This window comes from Ovis aries, chromosome X (genome assembly GCF_016772045.2).
Source record: "Ovis aries strain OAR_USU_Benz2616 breed Rambouillet chromosome X, ARS-UI_Ramb_v3.0, whole genome shotgun sequence".
NCBI classification, from domain to species: Eukaryota; Metazoa; Chordata; class Mammalia; order Artiodactyla; family Bovidae; genus Ovis; species Ovis aries.
In genome coordinates this window covers 133,157,375-133,166,100 of record NC_056080.1, presented here as the reverse complement: position 1 = coordinate 133,166,100, position 8,726 = coordinate 133,157,375, and positions in this window count along the sequence as shown.

The window sequence follows — 8,726 nt, the reverse complement described above, 5'->3', positions numbered from 1 at the left end:
TGCTCTAGGCCCCACTCAAAGTTGGCAGCTTTTCATGTCACCCAATATATGGGTCAAAATAGTAAATTCCAGATGTAAATGTGCTGCTTCCAGAATCCAGTAAAGCCTACAAGATGTTGAGTTTCCTACTCCATGGGATGCCCCAGACCATTCAGCATCTATAAACTGCACCTAATGTAGCCAGGCTCTGGATCTTTGTAAGATTTACTTCCCATCCTCCGGAGTACACGTCTTAGCCTCCAGTGTGCTAGCCATTTCTTGGCCATTTGGTCCAATTAACATGATATCATCAAAATGGTGGGCTATTAACAGTATTATATTCAGGTGGTCCAGATCTCTTCAAATTATGTAATGACAGAGGACAGAGAGTTAGTAGAGTCTTGAGGAAAAACTATAAATGTATACTGTTGCCATGTACATGAATGTGAACTTTTAAGATGTTCCATTCTGATAGGGATAGGAAAAATAATTTTCCAAACCAATACCTGATTACTAGGTACCTAAGGCCATATTATTCTGTTCTAGCAAAGATATTGTATTTGACATGACAGCTGCACTTGTGCCACTCCTTGGTTGAGTTTGCAGTGGTCTACAGTCATTTACTGGACTCTGTCCACATTTTGCAGGGGCCCAAACTGATTTAATGGAGATATGATGGGTACCACACCCAGCACTCTTTAGGTCTTTAAAGGTGGCACTGACTTCTGCAATCTTGTCGAAGATGCTATCTCTGCTTTCATTTACTGTCTTTGCCAAGGAAGAGGAAGGAAATTTCAAAGCTTCCACTTGACCTCATCTACAAATAGCTCTGACTCCACATGCTAAGAAGGGGCTTACCAGGTGGCTCAGTGGATAAAGAATTCACCTGCACTGCAGGGGACACAGGAGACATGGGTTCAATCCCCAGGTTGGGAAGACCTCCTGGAGGAGGGCATGGAAACCCACTCCAGTGTTCTTGCCTGGAGAATCCCATGAACAGGGGAGCCTGGCTGGCTACGGTCCATAGAGTCACAAAGAACTGGATATGAGTGAAGCAACTGAGTGTTCATGCCACATGCCAGGGAACCAATATGAGGCTTGTACCAACTATCGTAATGTCTATTCCAATTACATATTCAGAAACCAAGAAAATAACCATTGAGTGATTCTGTGGACCCAGTGGAGCTACTGTAAACCCAACAGAGACCAAGAGCATATCTAATTTCTGGCTCCCATCTGCCCCTGCTCTAACGAGGTGAGGCATGATGACACGTTGGTTCTCTGGATATCAATAGCAAGTCACAGCCAGAGTCCATCAGCCCTCAAAATGTTTGGATATTCCTCTTTCCCCAGCACACAGTTACCTTAGTAGAGGGAAGGACTGGATGAAAGGGAAGAACTGGGATGCCCAGGACTGGGTACTCCACTCCTTTAAACAGTGCACTCTGGATCAAAAACTGACTTAGGGCCAAAGCTGAGCAAGGAGGAGTGTAATTCTTATTGAGGCACATTCCTTCAGACTCCTGAGCATCTCTTTTTTTTTTTATTGCATGGATTGAATAAAAATTGTCAGATGCTTTTTTCCTAGAGTAATGTGTTATATTGACCACCACATTCTATTAACTGTCTTAACCATCTCAGCAACCTCAGATATGCAGATAATACCACTCTAATGGTAGAAAGTGAAGAGGAACTAAAGAGCCTCTTGATGAGGGTGAAAGGAGAGTGAAAAAGCTGGCTTGAATCTGAACATTGAAAAAACTAAGACTATGGCACCCACTTCATGGTAAATAGAAGAGGAAAAAGTGGAAGCAGTGACAGATTTTATTTTCTTGGGTTCCAAAACCACTGCGGACTGTAGCCATGAAATCAAAAGACACTTGTTTCTTGGAAGGAAAGCTATGATAAACCTAGACAGTGTGTTAAAAAGTAGAGACATCATTTTGTAGACAAAGGTCTGTATAGCCAAAGGTATGTTTTTTTCAATAGTCATGTATGGATGTGAGAGTTGGACCATAAAGAAGGCTGAGCACTGAAGAATTGATGCTCTAGAATTGTGATGCTGGAGAAGACTCTTGAGAGTCTCTTGGACTGCCAGGAGATCAAACCAGTCAATCCTAAAGGAAATCAGTTCTGAATATTCATTGGAAGGACTGATGCTGAAGCTGCAGCTCCTATACTTTGGCCACCTGACTCGAAAAGCTGACTCATTAGAAAAGACCCTGATGCTGGGAAAGATTGAGGTCAAGAGAAGGAAGTGGCAGAGGATGAGATGGTTGGATAGCATCACTGACTCAATGGACATGAGTTTGAGCAAACTCTGGGAGATGGTGGAGGACAGAGAAGCCGGCCATGCTGTGGTCCATGGGGTCGCAAAGAGTCAGACACGACTGAGTGACTGAACAACATCAATTATCGATCCACTGTGAGCACTGTGTTTGTTCTAGTAATCCTTTCCAAAGCTTTCTGCAGATCAGGCTTCCCTATTACGCTGACCCAGTGGTGCATTATGGTATTTGCATCCACCTGACTTCTGACAGTTGAGTACAGTTATCTTGCCTCTATTGTTTCAGGTACATCACCATTTCTATCAATGATTTTTGTCCTGTAACACCCTCTCCTACTCTGAGCCCTGATCTGAAGGAGCAAGCCACCACTGAACTGGTACCCCTTTAACCAGTGCAGTCCTTATAGCTTTAGCAAATTCTTGCAACACATAGTCCTCTGGAGGCATTTCTGACTCTATTGTATTCCTGCTTCCCTGAGCCTTCTCCCACCATTGTTGTTGTTGTTGTTCGGTTGCTAAGTCATGTCTGACTCTTTGTGACTCCATGAACTGCAGCACGCCAGGCCTCCCTGTCCCTCGCTATCTCCCGGAGTTTGCCCAAGTTCATGTCCATTGAGTCAGTGATGTTAACCAACCACCTCCCACCATCTACTATTGCAACTCTGGCATTTACATCTCACTTAAAGCGGGGCTTTTTTTTTTTTTTTTCATTCTTTGAGGAGTCATTCTAGTAGTGAGCTCATATTCATCTCCTAGGGTCTTTTCCAGGGTGTTAATTCCTGTATTTTGGGAAAGGACTCTCAAATCAATTCATTCTCCCTTATTCAATTTTGTATTCTAGCTGCCCTGATCAAGGCCCTCAGAATTCAGTCCCATGCTTACTCCCTCAGTACCTGCTAAGTCCGGCATGCTGTCTAGGTCCTGCAGCTCCTTCCTGAGGTATTCCCTTTCCTTCCTTATTAGGCCCAGCACACCACCAATGCAGTAACGTTTTGATTTAACCCTAGACATAGACCCAGTGACCAAGATGGGAGGTGGGGGCAGATTCTGCAGAAAATACACATTATCTTACCTGGGAAAGGGCTCTGCATATTCAAGCAAGGTGAAGCACTAACCCTTAAAAGGAAGGACCGGGACACTTCTGAATGCTCAAGGGGCTCAGGGAAAGCAGAGGAAGTAAGACATGTAGGGACATCAATCCAGACGTCCCCATTCCATGTGTCAGGGTCATAGTCCCTCCTAACGAGGGCCCTGATCTTGGAATATCAATAACCACTCAATTTTCTGGCCTTCTTTATATTTAATATTCCTCACAAATTTCTCAAACATCTACCACACAGCACCAGTTAATAATGCATTCCCTTCCACCAATGCCATTCCAGTTCACTACTAGCAAAAGCTCTAACAGCTCCTCTGCTAGAGGTTCCACATGCCTATCTACCCCACAAATGATGGAATCCCCATTGCCAGCCAGGCAGCAGGCGATCCATCTCCAAAATTTCATCTCAGTGTATGCTTTTCTGAACCTCTTCTTGTACCAACTGTTGTAGTTTGGCTTCCTGGAGGGCGGACTCAGAGATAGGATTCAGGATGAAGGGTTTTTATTAAGGCATGTTCTTAGGATCAAAACCTGTAGAAAGGAAAATAAAGAAGAAGGATTGGACAGAGGGAGAAGTTAAGCTGTCTCATTTGGGGCAAGAAGGCCATGTAGATCAGTCATTGAATGTGAAGTCCCCCAGAAAGAAGGTATGACCTTGGGGGAGGTGGCTTTCTAGCTGAGGCAATTCCTGAAGAGTTGACAGCTGAGGGCTGTCTGCTGGAAACACTCCAAGCAACTGAAATAATAAACTCTTTATTCCTAAAGGAGGATTAGAGTAGCAGACTGCAGAATTCACTGCAAGTGTGACATCATTTTTTCCACTGGAAAGTTGGTGACCATCAAATGCTAGAATTGAGAAGAGCTTTACTTTCAAAACAGTTAAAATTTCAAATATTTACACTTATATTTACAACCTTACTTAAGCAATGTTTATTTTAAATTTTTAATTTATACCTTCCAAATACTTAGAGATGAGTATGTGAACCTCTATTTATACTTTTGCTCTAGTTCCCCAAAATGCCATTGACAGGCCTGCTTAGCCTGAATTCATCCATTTCCCTCTTGGCAAATTATGCAAAAGTTCTGGTTTACATTAATACAAGAAAATACATAAAAGTGAAAACAGGTAAAATTATCCACTAATCTTAAACTCATAGGGAACTATCCACATTCTCAGAATATACACACCAAATTATATACATAGAGGTAATTTAAGTATATGCTCTTTCTTCATAAAAGTTATAGAATATGCTTTTGCAGCCTATTTTCTCCATTTTATATATATATATATATATATATATATATATATATACACACACACACATATATATGCACAGAATTTTTCCCATGTAAGTAAGTGTAGTTGCCTACATCACTTTCAAGAGTTGAATAATGTTTCAATGTGTAGACATACCTTAATTTCTTAGCCAAGTGCCTATTTCAAGACACTTGGGTCATTCACAATTTTTCACTCTTCAAAACAGTGCAAAGATGCACAGCCTTGTACAAGACAATTATTTGATTGTCTCGTAAGGATAAATTAGTATAAATGGAATTACTGGGTCAAAGAGCATGCACATCTTGAAAGCTCCTGAAACATGTATCCAGATGGGTCTTGTCCCAAGCATGGTCCCACTAGCACAGTTTGAAGGTGCCCCTCCTCCCACACTTCAGCACACTTTGGGATGGAAGGGAGGTAGATCTCCAGTATGGATGTCAACAGCCGCCTCGATGGTTCCATAAAGGCCCTGCCCCAACTAACCTCGTAAAGGAAAGCTGATAGAAACACTAAAAAGCATTCTTTCTTCTGTTATGCTCTGTGTGCTAACTCGCTTCGGTCGTGTCCAACTCTTTGAGACCCCATGAACTGTAGCCTGCCAGGCTCCTCTGTCCATGGGATTTTCCCAGCAAGAATACTGGGGTGGGTTGCCATGCTCTCTTCCAGGGGATCTTCTTGACCCAGGGATTAAACCCGTATCTCCTGTGTCTCCTGCATTGGCAGGCAGATTTTTTTACCACTGAGCCACCAGGGAGGCCCTTCTTCTATTATATTTTCTCATAAAATCAAAATAATAATTACTGTATTCACTCCCATAAATACCAGAGTTGGACAAAAAAGAGGATGTTTTCCTATCAAATGCACTCAGGACCCTACAATAAAATTGTCCCTTTCTGTATGTTCCCAGGATAGGTTGCAGCACTTCTTCACTCAAAGCATCTCTCACTTCCTTCCTCCTCTTACCACTACCACGGGCACCAGTGAAATTTCACACCTCTAGCATGTATGCCTGAACTATGGTGGTAACTTCCTTAAGTGATGCTTCAATATCCATCCAGTGGCTACTCCTGTCCCCACCCCAACTCTGACCCATTCTGCACACGCCAGTCACATAATTTCCCTTTCATCCTGTCATTCCTCTGGCCATGAAAGGCTTGGTGTCTCCCAGGGGTGGGTGGAGTAATTATATAGACACCTCAGTCTAGATGGCAAGGGTGAACATCGACATTCTAGGAATCAGCGAACTAAAATGGACTGGAATGGGTGAATTTAACTCAGATGACCATTCCATCTACTACTGCGGGCAGGAATCCCTCAGAAGACATGGAGTAGCTATCATGGTCAACAAAAGAATCCGAAATGCAGTACTTGGATGCAATCTCAAAAACAACAGAATGATCTCTGTTCGTCTCCAAGGCAAACCATTCAATATCACAGTTATCCAAGTCTATCCCCCAACCAGTAACGCTGAAGAAACTGAAGTTGAACAGTTTTATGAAGACCTACGCGATCTTTTAGAACTAACACCCCCAAAAGATGTCCTTTTCATTATAGGGGATTGGAATGCAAAAGTAGGAAGTCAAGAAACACCTGGAGTAACAGGCAAATTTGGCCTTGGAATGCGGAATGAAGCAAGGCAAAGACTAATAGAGTTTTGCCAAGAAAATGCACTGGTCATAGCAAACACCCTCTTCCAACAACACAAGAGAAGACTCTATACATGGACATCACCAGATGGTCAACACCGAAATCAGATTGATTATATTCTTTGCAGCCAAAGATGGAGAAGCTCTATACAGTCAACAAAAACAAGACTGGGAGCTGACTGTGGCTCAGATCTTGAACTTCTTATTGCCAAATTCATACTTAAATTGAAGAAAGTAGGGAAAACCGCTAGACCATTCAGGTATGACCTAAATCAAATCCCTTATGATTATACAGTGGAAGTGAGAAATAGATTTAAGGGTCTAGATCTGATAGATAGAGTGCTTGATGAACTATGGAATGAGGTTCGTGACATTGTACAGAAGACAGGGATCAAGACCATCCCCATGGAAAAGAAATGCAAAAAACCAAAATGGCTGTCTGGGGAGGCCTTACACATAGCTGTGAAAAGAAGAGAAGCAAAAAGCAAAGGAGAAAAGGAAAGATATAAGCATCTGAATGCAGAGTTCCAAAGAATAGCAAGAAGAGATAAGAAAGCCTTCTTCAGCGATCAATGCAAAGAAATAGAGGAAAACAACAGAATGGGAAAGACTAGAGATCTTGTCAAGAAAATTAGAGATACCAAGGGAACATTTCATGCAAAGATGGGGTCGATAAAGGACAGAAATGGTCTGGACCTAACAGAAGCAGAAGATATTAAGAAGAGGTGGCAAGAATACACAGAAGAACTGTACAAAAAAGATCTTCATGACCCAGATAATCATGATGATGTGATCACTAATCTAGACCCAGACATCCTGGAATGTGAACTCAAGCGGGCCTTAGAAAGCCTCACTACGAACAAAGCTAGCGGAGGTGATGGAATTCCAGTTGAGCTGTTTCAAGTCCTGAAAGATGATGCTGTGAAAGTGCTGCACTCAATATGCCAGCAAATTTGGAAAACTTAACAGTGGCCACAGGACTGGAAAAGGTCAGTTTTCATTCCAATCCCAAAGAAAGGCAATGCCAAAGAATGCTCAAACTACCACACAATTGCACTCATCTCACATGCTAGTAAAGTAACGTTCAAAATTGTCCAAGCCGGACTTCAGCAATACGTGAACTGTGAAATTCCAGATGTTCAAGCTGGTTTTAGAAAAGGCAGAGGAACCAGAGATCAAATTGCCAACATCCGCTGGACCATGGAAAAAGCATGAGAGTTCCAGAAAAACATTTATTTCTGCTTTATTGACTATGCCAAAGCCTTTGATTGTGTGGATCACAATAAACTGTGGAAAATTCTGAAAGAGATGGGAATACCAGACCACCTAACCTGCCTCTTGAGAAATCTGTATGCAGGTCAGGAAGCAATAGTTAGAACTGGACATGGAACAACAGACTGGTTCCAAATAGGAAAAGGAGTACATCAAGGCTGTATATTGTCACCATGCTTATATAACTTATATGCAGAGTACATCATGAGAAACACTGGACTGGAAGAAACACAAGCTGGAATCAAGATTGCCAGGAGAAATATCAATAACCTCAGATATGCAGATGACACCACCCTTATGGCAGAAAGTGAAGAGGAACTAAAAAGCCTCTTGATGAAAGTGCAAGTGGAGAGTGAAAAAGTTGGCTTAAAGCTCAACATTCAGAAAACGAAGATCATGGCATCTGGTCCCATCACTTCATGGCAGATAGATGGGGAAACAGTGGAAACAGTGTCAGACTTTATTTTTTGGGCTCCAAAATCACTGCAGATGGTGACTGCAGCCATAAAATTAAAAGACGCTTACTCCTTGGAAGAAAAGTTATGACCAACCTAGATAGTATATTCAAAAGCAGAGACATTACTTTGCCAACTAAGGTCCGTCTAGTCAAGGCTATGGTTTTTCCTGTGGTTATGTATGGATGTGAGAGTTGGACTGTGAAGAAGGCTGAGCACCGAAGAATTGATGCGTTTGAAGTGTGATGTTGGAGAAGACTCTTGAGGGTCCCTTGGACTGCAAGGAGATCCAACCAGTCCATTCTGAAGGAGATCAACCCTAGGATTTCTTTGGAAGGAATGATGCTAAAGCTGAAGCTCCACTACTTTGGCCACCTCATGCGAAGAGTTGACTCATTGGAAAAGATTCTGATGCTGGGTGGGATTGGGGGCAGGAGGAGAAGGGGCGACCGAGGATGAGATTGCTGGATGGCATCACTGACTCGATGGACGTGAGTCTGAGTGAACTCCGGGAGATGGTGATGGACAGGGAGGCCTGGCGTGCTGTGATTCATGGGGTCGCAAAGAGTCTGACATGACTACTGAGTGACTGAACTGAACTGAACTCAGTCTAGAAATCCCTCCATGCATGGCACTCACCCCAACTGTTAGACCATATTTCCCATCACCCCCTCCCCACACTTTGTATTCCAGGCAGGCCAGCCTCCTC